We start from the raw sequence: 19,834 nt of genomic DNA on the forward strand, positions 1-19,834 counted from the left end.
GGTAATGGAACCTAGCTATTATTGACCAGTGACCCATGTTTCTTAAGTCACCGATATATGCAGATATCTTTCGAACAGCATAGATATCTACAAACGTTATTCTTGATACAACCCAAACTTTTTTGTACTCTGTCTTCTGTGGTGTTATCTACACCCGTCTCCCCAATTCCTCTCAAGCCACGTCAATTTGTTCAAAATCATGCAGCACACTTGACTCTTGCTTGGCCCAGGAGTTATCTTTAGTTAAAAAAAAATAAATAAAACTAAAAAAATCAACCTGTTTGCATGCTTTATTTTACCATGGGATTTCCCACTTGCTGCACAGTCAGAAAGGGTTTGCTCTAACGCAGCATTTCATTCCAGCACGTTTCAGAATACAAATGGCCCTGGTCATGTCCTAGAAAAAAAGCTTCTCTAACATGAGTCTTGGCCAAACTCCTAATACTCAACCCCACTGCCTTAGAGACTCATCTGTTTGGTCCCTTAATTCCCAACGAGCACCCTCGCAAGAAGGTGAGGACACCTTTGATTGCAAACTCCTATACACCTAAAAATGTAAAAAGGAATGCCAACTGATAATCGAAAGAGGTTTTAAAAAGATCTGACTATGTGAATCATTTGTTCTTCAAAGTTAAATTTGCTTAACAAACTTTAATGGGGAATAGAAGGAGAGGTTTTCTGACTACAGAAATCCTCCACAAACAGAATGTCCAGCAATAAAGAGAGGCCTAGAATCCAGCTTTAGTTAGAATTTCCTTGATCTGAAAATATTTATTGTGAATTGTTCCTTTTTGGCAATGCTGCAGTGAAAAAAAAATTCTCCTCGAGAACATACATTTTGCAGTTATCTGAGAATGCCCATGTAATACTCTGAAGAATATCAATGCTTTATAGTAAAGTCCTTACTAGCTTGTCAGTCAGTCTCATGCCACCTGATACAGTCCCTGAGGACAGGAAAACCAAAGAATATAGGTAAACCTGATGTCCCCTGGTATTTCATTTTGTAAAACGTTAAATGTTCTGGTGGCCACTCAAATTTTCGATCTACCAGTTAAGAGAGCTATGAACTGAATTAAATCTGAACTACAAATCTAAACAATACTTCTGTAGCACAGCTAACTACATTGGCAGCTTTTCATAATCATGTGAACAATTTGCAAATAGAAATCCACATGAATGAAGTCTTCACTGTTTTTCGTTCTCCACAGCTAGCACAAGTGCAGGTTACTTTCTCGGCTATGGATCATTTATCAGATTTGTCATCATAATGTTAAATACACAGTCAACACAAAACAGCACAAGAATTTCATTTTTTTAGACCTCCGAAGAGGAAAAATAAGCTATTTCAAACAAGTAAACATTCACTTTAACTTATTAATTTATTCCAATTTCTGTAAACCAGTGTTTCTGGCTATTTATAAGTAGGTATTAAGAGATAAAAGATTTGCTACATACCATTTTTATAAGCTGGTTTTCTACTTACCTTTGTCTGTTTTATTTGTATCAAGCTGCGAGGTCTGATTTAAAACAAACCTGCAAAATAATAAAAAAGTGAAAATCTTAGAGCCATCATACTGCTTAGGATCCTGTAAGCATTTGATGACATATCAGCAGAGCTCCAAGTGAGGAGTTTATACATACAAAATCCAAAGTCACTTTCCCTCTCACATGCACAGATATCAAGATGACTGGATAATTATAATTAAAAAGGTGAGGAGAGACCCTGAATATCTACAGACCTGACACTTGATACAGTAACAAAAATGTACGCAAGATATTTCTTCGGTAAACTGTGTGTACAGAGCAGGAAAATCACATAAAAAAAGTCAGGGAAAACCCCTTGCCAACATCTTCAATGTCTGATAAGCTATTTCCCTGGACTGCACCAAGCAGCTAACTGAAAGAATAAGTTCAATACCTGGATGTAAATGGAAAATGGGATGAAATGCAACATGAGTTTACCAAAGGTAGATCATGCCAAACTAACTTGATATCTTTCTTTGAAAAGACCTGATTTTTTTTAGACAGAAATGCAGTAGATCTAATCTATCTGGACCTCAATAAAGCTTTTGATACAGTCCCACATGAGATATAATTACACCTCTACCCCGCTATAATGCGACTCAATATAACACGTGCTTTAAAGGGTCCGGAGCTCCGGCTGCTATGGGGAGCCCAGGGCCCTTTAAATCACTGCCAGAGCCCTGCTGCTGCTACCCTGGGGCTGCGGCAATGGGGCTTGCCGGCGACTTAAAGGGCCCGGGCTCCCCGCAGCGGCCAGAGCCCTGCCACTGCTACCCGGGGGCTGCGGCAACGGGGCTCGCCGGCAATTTAAAGGGCCCGGGCTCCCCGCAGCGGCCAGAGCCCTGCCACTGCTACCCCGGGGCTGCGGCAATGGGGCTCGCCGGCGATTTAAAGGGCCCGGGCTCCCCGCAGCGGACAGAGCCCTGCCACTGCTACCCCGGGGCTGTGGCAACGGAGCTCATCGGTGATTTAAAGGGTCCGGGGCTCCAGCGAGCCCCGGGCCCTTTAAATCACCGCTGGAGCCCTGCTGCTGCTACCACGAGGCTGCGGCAGTGGGGCTCCGCTGGTGATTTAAAGGGCTTGGGGCTCCCCATGGCCGGAGCCCTGGGCTCTTTAAATCACCGCTGCAGCCCTGCCACCGCTACCCCAATATAACGGCGTTTCACTTGTAACGCGGTAGGGATTTTTGGCTCCCCACGACCGCGTTGTATCGGGGTAGAGGTGTAGTTAAATTGGAGCAGATAAGGATTAGTACAAGAATTGTAAAAGACAAGTTGTGCCTAAAGGAGAACTATTGGGCTGGAGGGTGGTTACTAGTGGAGTTCCTCAAGGGCCAGTTTTGGGACTGATCTTATGTAACAGTTTTATTAATGAGGTTATTAAAAATAGTGGGAGACTGTTAATGAAATTTGCTGATGAAAAAGTTGGGAGGCACTATCAATACAGGAGGATCAGAATATTGTACAAGAACAATTTGGATGACCTAGAATATCGGTGGGATTGTATAACTGAGTTGCCTATGATGGTGGGGAACCAGACTCAGTGGACAAGGGAGTTCCAGTCCTGAGTCTTATACCCCTAAATCTCATGTTTAGAGCTTTAGCCAGTTGCTTGCAAGGTCAGGAAAGAATCTGTCCCCTCTCCCCCACGCAAATGCATTCTAGGGGGGTTATTTCCTCCCCTTCCTTTAAAACATCAAAGACGGTCACATCTGGAGATGGGACACCAGACAGGATGAACTTGTGCTCTAAGACGGAAAAGAGAATTCTCTTTCAGTTGCTCAGTCAAACTGATTGCCATATTTGGGATCAGAAAGAAATTTTTCATAAGGTCATATTGGCAGGGATCTTGGAGGATTTTTCACCTTCCTCTGCAGCATGGTGAGCTGAGTACTTGCTAAGATCACCTCGGTATATCTCAACAAATCAATTCCGTCATTGCAGGGGCTTTAGTGCACTCAGTCCCTCCTGTTCTCTGCCTGTGGCATACGATATTTTAGTCTATAGTACTTTATTCTAATCCAGGTTATTATGCTCAATACAGGCATAACTGGGTGGGGTTTAGTAATATACAGGAGGTAAGACTAGATGATCTGCTGGTCCCTTCTGGCACTCTCTGACTCAGACTCTATTAGAGAAGACAAGGAAGCAAGTGGGAAAAGTGAGAACAATTTTTCTAAACTACTTCAGAAGAATCACCAACCTTTTTGAGACCAAGTGCTGAAGGACATCAGAGCTGGGCCAAACTAAGGCCTTGTCTTCACTAGGAAAAGTGTGTTTTTAAGGTGTTGGCTAACACCCCTTAGAGTTTTATTCTAGACCAGCTAACCTGTTAAAATCCTAGTATAGACCAGGCAAACTGTAGTCTTAATATGTGTTAGTTAACATGCTCTAGCTAATACATTAAAAATACACTTTCCCCCAAGTGTAGACATGGCTTCAAAGGGCTTTGGCTTGGCTGTTTTAGTTAAGGTGCTTTAGCTAAGTCACCTCTCTTCCTTGTTCATCCCCTCCAACCAGACTCCAGTCCCAAACTACCAAGTATAATTTTATGAACCCCTGTGATTCGAAACTGGGTCACATCCCATTTTGGACTACACAGATGAAACAATTCTAACAAAAGAGCTGTAGACAGAGTTACCATACATTTGGGTTTTCCTGGACATTTCCTCTTTTTTGATCCTCCGCCCCCTGTCTGAGCAGATTTTTCAAAGAAGAGGAAATGTCCAGGATTTTTGCAGAGCAGACATTGCAGCTCAGAAAGAGCTGGCTCCACATCTGGATTGGTCCCTGCACTGCAGCCGCCCGCTCCCGCTCCCACCCACCCAAGCCCTGGCCCCCAGCCCTGGAAAGGGGAAGAGGCAAGGAGGCACTGATAGACTACTAGAACTGTGTCCCAGGCCTGCGCTACTGCCCCCCACGTCGAGAGTGAGCCTGCAAGTACCCCTCCCAGCACACATCCCCTCCTGCATCTCCAATGACCCCCCAGTACTCCCAAATACTCCCTTCCGGTACCCATGCCCTCCCACACCCCAAATACTCACTCCTGTACCCTCCAAATCCCCTTCCAATATACAGACCCCTCCAGCACTCCCCAAATACCCTCTCCTGCACCTCCAAATACCCCCTCCAGTACACACACCCCTCCAGCACCCCCCAAATGCTTCTCCCAGTACAGACACCCTTCCCATACCACCCAAATACCACCTCCCAGTAGACACCCCTCCAACTGTACCTTCTCCTCCAGCTGCCCCTTCCCCCCCTCTCTGGCAGTGTCCTCTTTTTGGGAACCTGAAAGATGGTAATCCTAGATGTAGAGTAAATCAAGACAGTAATGAACACGAAACATTCCATCCCTTCAAATCCTATGGCTTGACATTGTTACGGCCTGTCTTCACTAAGACGACAACTGAGTTTAAAGGTGACGAGCAATATTTTTAAAAATTGAACTTATAACTTTTGCTTCTTGTATGCTATATGGAGAAAGTCCAGAAGGCTCTCTCCCTTTTTCCCTGCTTTATATTCTACCTTTGAAATGCTGATGTCTTGTTAGATAATATACTCTGGTTTCACTAGTGGGCCTCTGAGAAGACTCAAGGACATATGTGTGAACTCTCACATCTTGACTGGAGAGCAAAGATGTGAAATATTTAGCGATGACTTACCCAAAATTATAAAGTAAGTCACTGAAATTAAATAAAAACACAAAGCCAGAGTTTTAAGGATATGTCTTTACTGCACAGTTAACTTTGGCTTTTCCTTGGGTGTTGCCCCTAACCTCCCTCCCAGCCGCACAACTCTCTCACCTGAGTTTAGTGAAGCTTTAAACCCAGGCTAGCTGGCCTGACTGGTGAAGAGATAAGCTACAGTTCAGCTGCTGCTTTCACTCAGGCTGGTAGCCCAGGCACTTTGCAGTGAGAACACAGGCTAAATCTCTCAATTGCTGAGAGTCCTCTAATGTCTTCCCCAGGTTCCCCCTGTATGCCCAGAAGGACAGAAAAGTTCTCCCACAATTCACTGGGAAAAGAATAAAAAAGACAGGTTCAATTTACTATAGCACAAAAAAACATGGGATGTGCCCCCAGAAGTCCTAGCAACACACACTGTTGAGGACACATTCACTTGGGTACGGCTTTGCAGTGTGGCTGCTCACACCAGGCTATGCTTATCTGGGTCCTCATACACAGGTGCTGATCGCCTCAGCTAACTCTGCAGTGAAGACATCCCTTTAGGATATTGTCTACACAGCAACTAGACACCTGCGGCTGGCCCATGCCCGCTGACTTGGGATCATGGAGCTTGGGCTGCAGGATTGTTTCATTGCTGTGTAGACTTCTATACTCCAACACCCTCCTTACCTTTCAGTTTTAGAGCCCGGGCTCCAGACCAAACCCAGACATCTACACAGCAGTGAAGCAGCCCCAGAGCCCAAGCCCCACGAGCCTGAGTAGGCTGGCATAGGCCGGCCATGGGTTTTCTTTGCAGTGTAGACGCACTCTTAGACAACCTAAGTAAAAGTCCCTTTCCCCTCAGATCCTTCATGCTCTTGGTTCTTGCGATGTCACCACTTTGAGTTCTCCAATTAGCTCATCGTAATTCCCTCAAGGCTGGACAGAATTTTATTCCTAATGATAAAAAAGAAGAGGAGTGGGGGAGGTGGTTTTTTGTTATTAAATTTAAAACTTTTCAGGCCTTGATTATCCATCATAAAGTAGCAAGAAAGGGCACGAGCCTCCCCGCCTTGCAGGTTAATTATAACAACTCTTATGCTCAACTGTGGCCCAAACATGTTATTAGCAAGTATGATCCAGCCTGTGTGGACAGTGAAACTAAGTTATAATCAGATTTTTAAAATGCTTTAGTCCAAGTCTCTTGCTTTCATAAATGTATCTTACACATACAGAAGCCTAACAACTGGCATTAAAATAAGTAGAAACTAAAGTAAAACTTTGCACTTTGGTTATGTCCTCAAAGAACCACAGTAGCTCCAACCATGTTTCCCTGACCAGTGCAAACAGGAATTTTTATTGCTAAGAACCATACAATAGAATACTGCCCCCTTGTAGTCAATACCATGGATTTACCATTCTCACAATCTTCAAATCTTTTGACCACACTTCTTAGGGAAACATTAGCAATAACTGTACTTAAAACGTATCTGTAAGTAGCAGGTTTCTGATCTAAATGTGGACAGAACATAGTTCTCTGAAGAAGTAGAATATAGTTTAGTTCTCAAATTAGCCTATATAAAATAGCAAAATAAGGCATGTAAAATTAAACTGTATATATTTCTCTTGGGGATTTCCATTTTCCTTATAAGATAGAACAGCTTTTGCAGTCCCCAAATCAGTAGCACATTAGAAGCCTTTCAGGAACAAAATGAAGTACTATAATCTGAAATATATTGGTATAATACTACAGTTGGAATATTAAACTAGAAAACAAGGAAGGGGTCTGCAGAGAAATAATGGTAATAAAAAAACCAGAACATACCCCCCTACAAGCTGGAGAAAACAAAAAACAAAAAAAAATGCAGGATTCCCAGCAAACAAAGACGGATGTTTTAAGTCAAAAATAAAATCTGTAGTTTACCAAAAAAACTAAAAGATCATTCATTATGCTATTTGTTCACAAACTGCAGTCCACAAAGTGGTGGCTGGTCAGACAGCAGTTACCAAAAAACCCTTTCCCAATATAATGATCATAAGGAATTGCTGTGATTGTCACGGGGATGTTTAGAGATTTAAGGCCACTGCAATGATCTTCTAGTCTGACCTCATATATAAAAAGTAAAAGAATTTTATCCAGTAATTCCTGCATCAAGCCCACATCCTATGGTTCAGCTTCAGTATATTTTATAGAAAGATACCTAATCCTGATGTAAAGATTTCAAATAATGGAGAATTCACAACAGGTCTTGGTTGTTCCAAAAGTTAATTTCTCTAATTTAAAAAAAAATCTGCATCTCGTCTCTAATCTGAATTTCTCTTCTTTCACTTTCCAGTCACTGACTCTTATTATGCCTTTGTCTGCTATTATCAGATATCTCCCTACTTACTTACAGGCTGTGATCAAGTCATCTCTTAACTTTCTCTTTGATAAGCTGGCAGTTTGAGTGGAAAGAGAAGTGATCCCTGCAACCATGAATGGGAGGGGGTGGTAATTCACAAGTCTCTCTCTACTAAAATCTGTTTCATGCTATGAATTTTTGAGAAGCATTGGACTATGCTATTGCTGCCTGTGTAAAGGCTACGATGAATCTGCATTGATTAAATAGAAGCCTGCAATGCTCCTGTCAACACTTTATATTTTTTCTGAGGAAATCATCTGTCTTCATTTCTGTTTATTCCATTAGGAAGGAGCCCTTTCCCAAATGAATTCTTGTCATTTGCTAAGGAATCTACTGCTGCATCCACCTGGGATATTTGCAACTGCTGATCCTAGGTATACACTACAAACTTTTTCTGAATTATATTGATCAGGGATGTGTTGAGGTGTGATTTTGACTGACACCGCTGAGCTGGCAAAAACCCTGAGCATAGACACAGCTATACCAGCAAAACTGCACTTTTGCCGGTATAACTTATTTCATTTGGAAGGAGGGAGTGGCCCAGAATAAGCAATAATAGGAAAAGCAGTTTTACCAGTATAAACTACACCCACACTATCTGTTAGGTATGACATTTACACTTAGGGTACGTCTACACTACAAGACTATTTCGAATCTACTTAATTCGAATTTGTGGAATCGACCTTATGAAGTCGAATTTGTGTATCCACACTAAATACACTAATTCGACTGTCTGAGTCCACAGTAACGGGGCCAGCGTCGACTTTGGAAGCGGTGCACTGTGGGAAGCTATCCCACAGTTCCCGCACTCCCCGCTGCCCAGTGGAATGCTGGGTAGAGCCCCCAATGCCTGCTGGGGGAAAAAATGTGTCGAGGGTGGTTTTGGGTAACTCTCATCATTGAACCGTCACTCCCGCCCTCTCTCCTTGAAAGCGCCGGTGGGAAATCTGTTCGCGCCCTTCTCTGGTCGGTTACAGCTCGGACGCCACAGAACTGCGAGCATGGAGCCCGCTGCGATCATCGCTGCACTTATGGCCGTTGTCAACTCCTCGCACCTTATCGTCCACCTCTTCCACAGTCAGCTGCTGAGAAATCGGGCGAGGAGGCTCCGGCAGCGCGGTGAGGACAGGAAGTCACACAGTGGCGCAGACCTCTCACAAAGCAGGGTACGGCGCGCAGTGGAGATCATGGTGGCAATGGGTCAAGTTCATGGTGTGGAACGGCGATTCTGGGCCCGGGAAACAAGCACGGACTGGTGGAACCGAATAGTGCTGCAGGTCTGGGATGAATCACAGTGGCTGCGAAACTTCAGGATGCGTAAGGGCACTTTCCTTGAACTCTGTGACTTGCTGTCCCCTGCCCTTAAGCGCCAGGACACCCGGATGTGAGCAGCCCTGACTGTGCAGAAGCGAGTGGCCATAGCCCTCTGGAAACTTGCAACGCCAGACAGCTACCGGTCAGTAGCAAACCACTTTGGCGTGGGCAAATCTACCGTAGGGCTTGCTGTGATTCAAGTAGCCCACGCAATCGTTGAGCAACTGTTCTCCAAGGTAGTGACCCTGGGAAACGTCCAGGTCGTCATAGATGGCTTCGGCGCGATGGGATTCCCAAACTGCGGTGGGGCTATAGATGGCACTCACATCCCTATCCTGGGACCGGCCCACCAGGCCAGCGAGTACATTAACCGAAAGGGCTACTTTTCTATGGTGCTGCAAGCACTGGTGGACCATAGGGGACGTTTTACCAACATCTACGTCGGGTGGCCGGGCAAGGTTCATGACGCGCGTGTGTTCAGGAACTCTGGTCTGTTTAAACGCCTCCAGGCAGGTAGTTTCTTCCTGGACCACAAAATAACGGTTGGGGATGTGCAGATGCCTACAGTGATCCTCGGGGACCCAGCCTACCCGCTAATGCCCTGGCTCATGAAGCCCTATACAGGCGCCTTGGACAGTGAGAAGGAACTCTTCAACTACCGGCTGAGCAAGTGCAGAATGGTGGTGGAGTGTGCTTTCGGACGTCTCAAGGGGAGATGGCGGAGCTTACTGACTCGCTCGGACCTCAGCGAAAAAAATATCCCCGTTGTTATTGCTGCTTGCTGTGTGCTCCACAATCTCTGTAAGAGCAAGGGGGAGACCTTTATGGCTGGATGGGAGGTTGAGGCCAATCGCCTGGCTGCTGATTACGCTCAGCCAGACAGCCGTGCCGATAGAAGATCCCAGCGGGAAGCGCTGTGCATCCGGGAGGCTTTGAAAGATAGGTTCCTCGGAGAGCAGGGTAACCTATGACTCTCCAGTTGATTTACAGAGAAGCTGAACCTGAGCCTGTTTCAGTGACTGTTGACTTCGATCTGCGGTTACATACCCCGTTCTCCAGGTTTCCCCCCTTCCAACACACGTTTTAAAATAACTTTAATGGAACACTGATTATTAATAAAGTTTTCTTTAATTATGAATTCCTGTTCAAGGGTTGAAACATGGACGCGGACTGTGGTGGGTACGGTGTGCACTGATGTCCAGACCGCTTCTACACTAGAGGAATGACAGGCTCCTGCTCCTACAGCGGTCTCTGGGGGGAGGACGGTTGCAGGTGGGTGTGCAGGAAGGGGTGGGTTTGCAGGAAGGGGTGAGGGGTGCCGTCTTTGGGACGGAGTTTGGATGCAGGCTCTGGGCTGGGGGTTGGGGCGTAGGAAGGGGTGAGGGGTGTGTGGGAAGGGTGAGTATGTGTCCGTGGATAAGGGCTCTTACTGGGGCTCAGGGCATCGGAGAGGCTCGTGGCTAGGGTGGAAGGGCATGGTAAGGGCAGCCTGCCTTGCCATTTGTGGATGTCAGGCGCTAGGACCCTGGGGCAGCATACACCTCACAGACTGACCTGGGGCAGCATTCACCTCCCAGAATGACCCTAGTGCCTAGTGACTGCAGTCTGTGTGTGTCCTGCTGTTGATCCTGCCCCCAAGTCTGTACCCTGGTAATGGACGCTGTCCTATGCAATTAAAAAACCCCTCCCCCCCCTTCACACAAAGTCTTCTGACAAGGAAAACGTGACGGAAACAGTGAATAACAACAAACTACTTTTAATACTCAACTACACAGTGGGGGGATGAAACTTGGATTTGGGACTGGGTGATCCAGGAAGGGAAGCACTTCTCATACTTTAGAGAATGAGAGCTGTTTGGTACATGAGCGCTCTGCTGGGGTGGAGTGACAGTTTTCACGGCCCCTAGCGCCCCTCCTTCTTGTGATTTTTGGTGAGGGGGGGACAGGACTTTGTGGCGGGGGAAGGCGGTTGCAGATACAGTTCAGGGGGGCTCTCTGCTCCTGCCTGCGGTCCTGCAGAACATCTACAAGGCGCCGGAGCGTGTCCGTTTGCTCCCCCATTAGCCCAAGCAGCGTTTGAGTCGCCTGCTGGTCTTCCTGCCGCCACCTGTCCTCCCGTTCGCTGTGTGAGCGCTGGTGCTGAGAGAGGGTCTCCCTCCACTGTCTCTGCTCGGCCGCCTCGGCTCTGGAGCAAGCCATCAGTTCAGAGAACGTCGTCCCTAGTCTTTTTCTTTCGCCGCCTAATCTGCGCCAGCCTCTGTGAGGGGGATGCCGGGGCAGTTCGTGAAAGAGCCGCAGCTGTGTGATGGGAAAAAGGAAGTGATTTCCTTGAAAAGATACATGTTTGCGAACACTGAACACAGTCTAGTCAGTTTCTGTGAACAAGACCATACAGGGCACCTAGTCTCACGAGCTCTCAGGACAAGTTCGAGATTTCGGAATACGCTTTCATTGGCTGCGGTCTTGCACAGGAGATCGGACAAGCGGGGCGGTACAGCTGAATCCGTGTAGCAGCCAGGCCTGGTAAGCACTACACTATAGGCTGCTTAACAGTTAATGGATAGCTGTGTCCTCCCGCTGAAGGCAATCTGTAAAGCATAAAGTCTGACCCTGTTCCAGCCCCTCGCGGCTGTGGCCGGGAAAGATCACTGTATGCTTTTCCTCTGCGGCCTCCAACACGTGGCTGTTAAACGAAGGTCATTGCTATGCAAAGTAAAAGTCAAGCATTCACAATAGTAACAGTACACTAATTGCCCTAATTAGATGCAGCAGTCGCCGAACGAGATTACCCTGAGGCGGGTCACTCGGAGAGAGAGAGAGAGGATGCTCCTAGAATCCCTGCACAGACCAGGACCGTACGCTGCAATGCTGGTGGAGGCAATGATTCCGCTGTACATTAGGAGGGCCTGGCGCGGAAGAGTGTGCTTCCACGGAGCACCAAATAAGGCACCTCTCCCCAGGAACCTCCTGCGGAGACTTTTCGAGCTGCTCTCCGAGAGCTTCGTGGAAGTGTCCCAGGAGGACTTCTGTTCCATCCCTATATGTGTGGACCTTCTCTTTATATAGTTTTTTAAGGAAAAGTTTTTATATAGTTTTTACATATTTTTTATTCCTGTTTTTAAAAAAATAAATGTTTCCATGTTTATAGCACTTACCGACTGATCCTTCCCCTGATTCTGAGTCCGGGTTAACGGCTGGGGAGGGTTGGTAGGGGATCTCTGTGAGGGTGATGAAGAGATCCTGGCTGTCGGGGAAAGCGGTATTGTAAGCGCTGTCGCCTGCGTCGTCCTCCACAAACCCTTCCTCATCTTCCCCATTGGCGAACATCGCCGAGGAACTGCCCCTCGACACTATCCCATACTCAGAGTCCACGGTCACTGGTGGGGCAGTGGTGGCAGACCCACCTAGAATGGCATGCAGTGCCTCGTAGAAGCGGCATGTCTGGGGCTGGGCTCCGGAGCGTCCGTTTGCCGCTCTGATTTTTTGGTAGCCTTGTCTCAGGTCCTTGATTTTCACGCGGCACTGCGTTGTATCCCGGCTGTATCCTCTGAGTGCCATGGCTTTGGAGACCTTCTCGTAGGTCTTTGCATTCCGTTTGTTGGAGCGCAGCTCCGAAAGCACAGACTCATCGCCCCACACAGCGATCAGATCCAGGACTTCACGGTCTGTCCATGCTGGGGACCTCTTTCTATTCTGGGATTGCATGGACTCCTCTGCTGGAGAGCTCTGCATCGTTGCAGGTGCTGCTGAGCTCGCCCCGATGTCCAACCAGGACATCAGATTCAAAGTGCCCAGACAGGAAAAGGAATTCAAATTTTCCCGGGTCGTTTCCTGTGTGGCTGGTCAGAGAATCCAAGCTTGGACTGCTGTCCAGAGCGTCAACAGAGTGGTGCACTGTGGGATAGCTCCCGGAGCTACTAAGTTCGATTTGCATCCACACCTAGCCTAATTCGAGATAGCCATGTCGAATTTAGCGCTACTCCCCTCGTCGGGGTGGAGTACCGAATTCGAACTAAAGAGCCCTCTAGGTCGAATTAAACGGCTTCCTGGTGTGGACGGTTGAGCAGTTAATTCGAATTAACGCTGCTAAATTCGATTTAAAGTCCTAGTGTAGACCAGGCCTTAGTAGGATGCTCCCACTCCAAAATTATAATTTGAGAAATGCAAGTTAAAAAACTTTTTAATCAGAAGGAAAAGATTTCACCATGTTCACATTCTGGCTTCCACTTGTTGCAGGCCTGAAGTATTAGAGTCTTACCATCATCTTAAAGAAATCTGAAGACTTTAAGAACTAAGGTCAGAAAGATTGGGGGAAAGAACAGAGCATGTACTCGCTAGGAGAGTACTAGCTAAATCCCAGCTTCCCCACCTAGGGAAGTATGAAGTATATAACCACCTTATGAGGCACTCCTCTTCACACTTACGTAATTGCCTTTGAAAGGGATTGAAAAAAGTAGCATTTATCTTAAACCAGTCATTTCTGAGTCAGTTACTATAGCTGACTCAGCTGTTGGACTGAGTACGTGTACTCATCAGATTGCAATCACCCACATAGGCAATCAGCAAGGCTAACTAGCTCTGTATGAGGTACATAGCTTCCTGCTCCTTTTAAATGCTTGCGTAGGGAGGGACCCTGGATGATCTTTATGGTTCGAGTTATGAGTCTGAAATTACTTTATCCACATTCGATTCCTAAGACTAAAACTAGCACCCAGGGTGGAGCAATTTAGATCATTGGTTTATATCATGATTTGAACACATGATTTTTTAAAAACTGATTTAAATCAGGTTGAGGCTTTGTAAAACTAACATGATAACCTGTGCTACTGAAATGTAAAATTTATAAAGAGCTAAATTAAAAATGCTTTTTTTAGGGCAGTCGAGCGATTAAAAATTTTTTCGCGATTAATCACACTGTTAAACAATAACAGACTATCATTTATTTAAATATTTTTGGATGTTTTCTACATTTTCAAATATATTGATTTCAATTACAACACAGAATATGTGTACAGTGCTCACTTACTTGTAATCAAAAATAAAAATAGTTCCACTGCAAATAACAAAAGAAATAGTATTTTTCAATTCACCTCATACAAGTACTGTAATGCAATCTCTTTATCATGAAAGTTGAACTTACAAATATAGAATTATGTAAAAAAAAAACTGCATTAAAAAATAAAACAAAGTCCACTCAGTCCTACTTCTTGTTCAGCCAATCGCTAAGACAAACAAGTTTGTTTACATTTGCAGAAGATAATGCTTCTTGTTTACAATGTCACCTCTAAGTGAGAACAGGTGTTCTCATGGCACTGTTGCAGCTGGCATCACAAGATATTTACGTGCCAGATGAGCTAAAAATTCATGTGTCCCTTCATGCTTCAACCACCACCATTCCAGGGGACATGTGTCCATGCCGATGATGGGTTCTACTCGATAACAATCCAAAGCAGTGTGGAGCGATGCATGTTCATTTTCATTATCTGAGTCAGATACCACCAGCAGGTTTATTTTTTTTTTTAGTGGTTCGGGTTCTGTAGTTTCCACATCAGTGGGTTGCTCTTTTAAGACTTCTGAAAGCATGCTCTACACCTCGTCCCTCTCAGATTTTGGAAGACACTTCAGATTCTTAAACCCTGGGTCGAGTGCTGTAGCTATCTTTAGAAATTCTCACATTGGTACCTTCTTTGTGTTTTGTCAAATCTGCAGTGAAAGTGTTCTTAAAACAAACAACACGTGCTGGGTCATCATCTGAGACTGCTATAACATGAAATATATGGCAGAATGCAGGCAAAACAAAACAGGAGACAAACAATTCTCCCCCAAGGAGTTAAGTCCCAAATTTCACTAACACATTTTTTTTTTTTAACAAGCATCATCGGCATGGAAGCATGACCTCTGAAATAGTAGCTGAACCATGAAGGGGTATATGAATGCTTAGCAGATCTGGCATGTAAATACCTTGCAATGCCAGCTACAAAAATCCCATGCAAACGCCTGTTCTCACTTTCAGGTGACATTGTAAATAAGAAGAGGGCAGCACTATCTCCTGTAAATGTAAACAACCTTGTTTGTCTTAGCGATTGGCTAAACAAGAAGTAGTAGGGAGTGGACCTGTAGGCTCTAAAGCAGGGGTTGGCAACCTTTCAGAAGTGGTGTGCCAAGTCTTCATTTATTCACTCTAATTTAAGGCTTCGTGTGCCAGTAATACATTTTAATGTTTTCAGAAGGTCTCCTTCTATAAGTCTATAATATAGAACTAAACTATTGTTGTATGTAAAGTAAATAAGGTTTTTAAAATGATTAAGAAGCTTCATTTAAAATTAAATTATAATGCAGAGCCCCCCGGACTGGTGGTCAGTGTGAGTGCCACTGAAAATCGGCTCACGTGCCGCCTTCAGCACGCGTGCAATAGGTTGCCTACCCTGCTCTAAAGTTTTCCATTTTTGTTTTAGAGTGCAGTTATGTAACAAACAAAAAAAATTTACATTTCTAAGTTGCACTTTCACGACAAAGAGACTGCACTACAGTACTTCTATGAGGTGAATTGAAAAATACTATTTCTTTTGTTTTTCATTTTTACAGTGCAAATATTTGTAATAAAAATAATACACACTTTGATTTCAATTACAACACAGAATACAATATATATGAAAATATAGAAAACATCCAAAATATTTAATAAATTTCAATTGGGATTCTATTGTTTAACAGTGTGATTAAAACGGCGATTAATCACGATAAATTTTTTTAATCGTGATTAATTTTTTTGAGTTAATCACATGAGTTAACTGCAGTTAATCCACAGCCCTAGCTTTTTTATTTAAATACCAGGAGTAAGCTATTTAAATTTTACAAAACTGCTAGAGGCAAAACAAAATTTTGAAAATTAAAACACTGATCCTGCAAGCACTAAAGGGGGTATGTAACTTTATGAATTAATTCATTGACTTCAATTGGACTACCTGAGCTTAAAGTTAAGCATGTGCACAAAAGTGTTTGCAGTATCAGGAGCTAAAACTTTATTTCTCCTAGAGGCCTTTGGCCTCTACATTTGCTCAAGAAACCTTCCCTTATACTACAGAGAAAAAAAACAGACTTAGACCAGATCTACACTATAATCTTACACTGGTATAACAATGTCACTCAGAATGTGAAAAATTCACACCCCTGAGCAACATAGTTATCCAGACCTATCCCGCTGTGTAGAGAGCACAATGGCAGCTATATCAATGGGAGAAGCCCTCCCGTCAGATAGGTGTACATCTGCCCTTAGCTTCCTGAATCTGCTGCTAGATTTTGCCAGTCATATGAGCTTTTGAGTCTAGAAGAAAACTAATCTCAGAGAAGTTGCATTTATTCCTTTTTCCACTCATCCTATTCGAAGAACCTATAATACACATGCAGAGCTCCCCAAAACCGTGGTCAGGCTTGCAATCTCTCAATTTTCCAGTGTTAGAGAAATTTTTTATTTTCTGACAGTCCTAATCATAGATGGTGAAGCAGTTCAAAAAGATGCCTGACAAGCACAGGAAACAAATAAAACTGATAGTAACAAAAAATAAAACAAAACACACCACCACCCAACTTCACAGCCTATACAGTCCAGACAAATAGATTACAAGTCCCCACATGCCAAAAAAGAAAACAAACAAAGTAGTGAAGAATTGTGTCACTCAGTGAGAGGGAAAAAAGTAATTAAAGGAGCTAAAATGAGGAGTGAATGAAAAGATACAGAACAAGAACATGCGCTTCATCAATTAAGATAGTTACAGGCATGGATATTTATTCTAAACTTATACAATGCTAGTAAAATGAGCCCTCCCTCATGTCAGAAAGAAATAAATGCCCAGTAGACTGTAGACTCTTGGATGGACACACAGAATTTACTATTAAAAATATAAATGGGTATTTTTCCCCTCCGCATTCCTAAACAAATAAAAATATTCAATTTTAAGACATTTCTGTTAGAGAGGGTGGGAGAGGAAAGAGAAAAGAAATCAAATACTATTCCTTTAAAAAACTGGTCAGTATTCAGTCAAAGCAATGAACAAGTAGATGACTGAACTGTAAGTGTACATATGAAAATAGCAAAGTTTTGAAAACATTTTATGGACTCAAACCCTTAACAGATTACATATGTGTATTTGTTACTTGAAAGTTTACTTACTCTGCAAAAGGAAAATTGCCATGATTGGTGGTAATACTCCACAGAGTTAACCCAGTTTTGGTAATTAAAAATGTGTTTGCCACCTCTCGCTATGTCAGTGTCTGGTGTCTCTTACAATAAGAACTACCATGTAGTAGGATTACATCAAAGATACAAGAAGCAATGCAATTCAATTCTCTACATCTACCTTCACTCCTGCCATCTTAAGTTACAAGTTAGAGATATCACACCGATACTCCGTTGTACATCTTTCAGCACCACCTTCCACCTTAGTTATCTTGACCAAGTAAACTAGCTGTCTCAATTTCCTTCATCTATATATCTCAAAGCTAAGAGCTTCTCTTGAACAAGGAAAGCTAACTCAAACATAATGCAAGTCTCTCTCTCCATTTCACTCCGATCCACAAGTTGCTTCCACTATACATAAGCTTGGCATCATCCTTTGCCCTAAACTTCTTTTAGGTCTATGTGTCAGCAAAATCTCTCCAACACATTAGCAGTACATGATACTGGCATGACCTGTCACCTGCTGAAATTTTCTCTGTTTGAATTATAGAAAATTCCTTTTCCTATAGTATCACGAAGTCAAAGTTCTATAATCTCCAGTATACACAAACTACAGCTGTCCACCATCTCTCATTTACAAAGCTGCATGAACATACAAACTCAACACAGAGGAAGACTTGGGCTATTTTATTTCTTGGACTTTGTTCCAAAGCAATAGCTATTATTAGGGTACCCTAAGTGTTTCCATTCCAAACCACCATTTTCAGTTGCTCATGTCTTCAAACACCTTATAGGCTGAGAAGTTTTAGACTTGACCTCTGCCCCAAGGTGAATATTTCTGAAGGTTTTAGCAAGAATAGTTCAGCCATTTTTGAGGAACAGACATTTTTCCCATTACAAAAAAAATAACATTGCACGCACTTCTCTTAGATATTTAAAATCTGAAAATAAAACGTTCTTAATTAAGAAGTGCTTGAATGTTTGTGAAACAGCGCATGAGAAAAAGAGTACTATCCAAGAGACAGGCTGGTACCTACAAACTGCTGCCCACTTGGCTTCCACTCCCCTCATTTTTGTTCTGCTTCCTGCTCTGGTTTATATAACTGAGCTGCTAGGGCAGGGAAGAGTCTTGTTGATTATCCCCAGGCTGCAGGTGGCAGGCTACAGACTGTCACTTAAAGGGATAGTAGCCTTTTCTCATGCACTCTTTCCCAGTGTTCCAGAGAAAAAGATTTTATTTGAAAAATTGCATTTCATGCTTTGTTTTTTAAAAACAAAAGTGCATAAGTCAAGCTTATATATTCAAGTTTAACTTTTCCATTTCCTGACTTGCAAGCTTCACATTTCAACTTTAAAAATAAGTTGTTGTTTGTTTGTTTTTTCCAGAAAAAGGAAAATGCATTTTACTTATAATTAACAGTTATTTCTTCATCAGGAACTATACTTTCACCAGGTGCTTTCAATCCATACATTTCAATCCATTCTGTCCCAACTATGCAATAAGATACAGTCAGGCAGAACCCTTCATGTTTCAGTTGCAGGATCTGGCTTAAAAAAAAACCCACTAGACATTTTTAGATTTTAATATCAACAATGAAGGCTTTGTTGGACTAAAACCCACTGAAGGCTCATTCTTTGAAAAGTGGGATTATATTCTAGGTACCAAATACATTCTGGAAGGATACTGAATTTTTTTCAATATTACTGAAGAGACAAGACTTTTCTTTTGGGATGTTTTCATCTGTTATTTTACAATGTGGAACTAGAAATAAATGCTTTTCTACAAAGAATGAATGATTGGTTTACTACAATTATATTTAGAACAGTCAAATATTATTAAAAGATTCTAAGAATTCAAACTCTGAAAGAGCAATCCACTTACAGAAATGTAATTATAAAATAAAATTCTGACAAAAATCAAAGTTTATAAATAACTATATGTGAACATACATTCCCATTAAGCATCTCTTTTCTGAAAGGCAGGCCTTATAAAACAATTTCAAATGATATATGAAAACGGTACATTAGGAGTCAAGTCATGTTGTTGCTGTAGCAGCAATGATTTCTAGTGGCCATTTTCTTTTCAGTTCTAATACTGTGCCAATTCCAACACTTCTTGCTGCAATCTCTGTTTAAACCCAAAGGTGGCAATTGCTTTAATGCCTGGTCTCTCCAGCTACGTATACTGAGATCTCTTCTTCGACATTATCTTCTTAAACCTAATGTACATTCTTAATAGTATTTCCTAATCACATATTGCATACCTGTATTTCATATGTAAAAATTATTTGGGTCAATAAAAGTCTAACTTACTACATTTTGTGGACTAGTTTGCAGTCAAAACAGCAAGAGAATTAGGGCAGTATGATGGTTATCTTAAATCTATGGCCTACAAAAAAATACAGTAAAAAAAAAAAGCCTATTGAAAATTTGAACTAGACAGGGCTGAAATTTCAAGTCAAAAGCATTGCTACAACATAAACAGAATTGAGTACTACTATAATGTAAACTGTATTATCTTTCCACCTGTTTAGGTCCTTATATAACTGCACTACTGTTCCCCAAACATCAGAGTACCTGAAGGACAGTAAAGGCAAGGAAAAGTAAGCTACTAAGGATGTTCGTTTAAATGTTTATTGCACTTGTTTTTATTAGGAAAGATTTTTAGCCACCAATTTATATATGTGCATCATAGCACCACTATAGTAAGAAGTGATTATTAGAGAAAATACATCCATACCAATCCAAAATA

General features: G+C 42.9%; 1 protein-coding gene across 7 annotated transcripts in view; it reads right to left on the minus strand.

Annotated features, from left to right (window-relative positions):
- Positions 1-19,834, minus strand: part of ZNF644 (zinc finger protein 644) — a 75,333-nt gene that overhangs the window by 39,341 nt on the left and 16,158 nt on the right. For 6 of the 7 annotated variants that reach the window (XM_045027532.1, XM_045027535.1, XM_045027538.1 and 3 more), the window contains exon 3: positions 1,484-1,533. The exons of the other annotated variant lie outside the window; for it this stretch is intronic. The gene's annotated coding sequence lies outside the window, so the exon portion shown is untranslated. The remainder of the gene's footprint in view (positions 1-1,483; positions 1,534-19,834) is intronic. 7 annotated transcript variants of the gene reach the window in all.

Source organism: Mauremys mutica, chromosome 8 (assembly GCF_020497125.1).
Source record: "Mauremys mutica isolate MM-2020 ecotype Southern chromosome 8, ASM2049712v1, whole genome shotgun sequence".
NCBI classification, from domain to species: Eukaryota; Metazoa; Chordata; order Testudines; family Geoemydidae; genus Mauremys; species Mauremys mutica.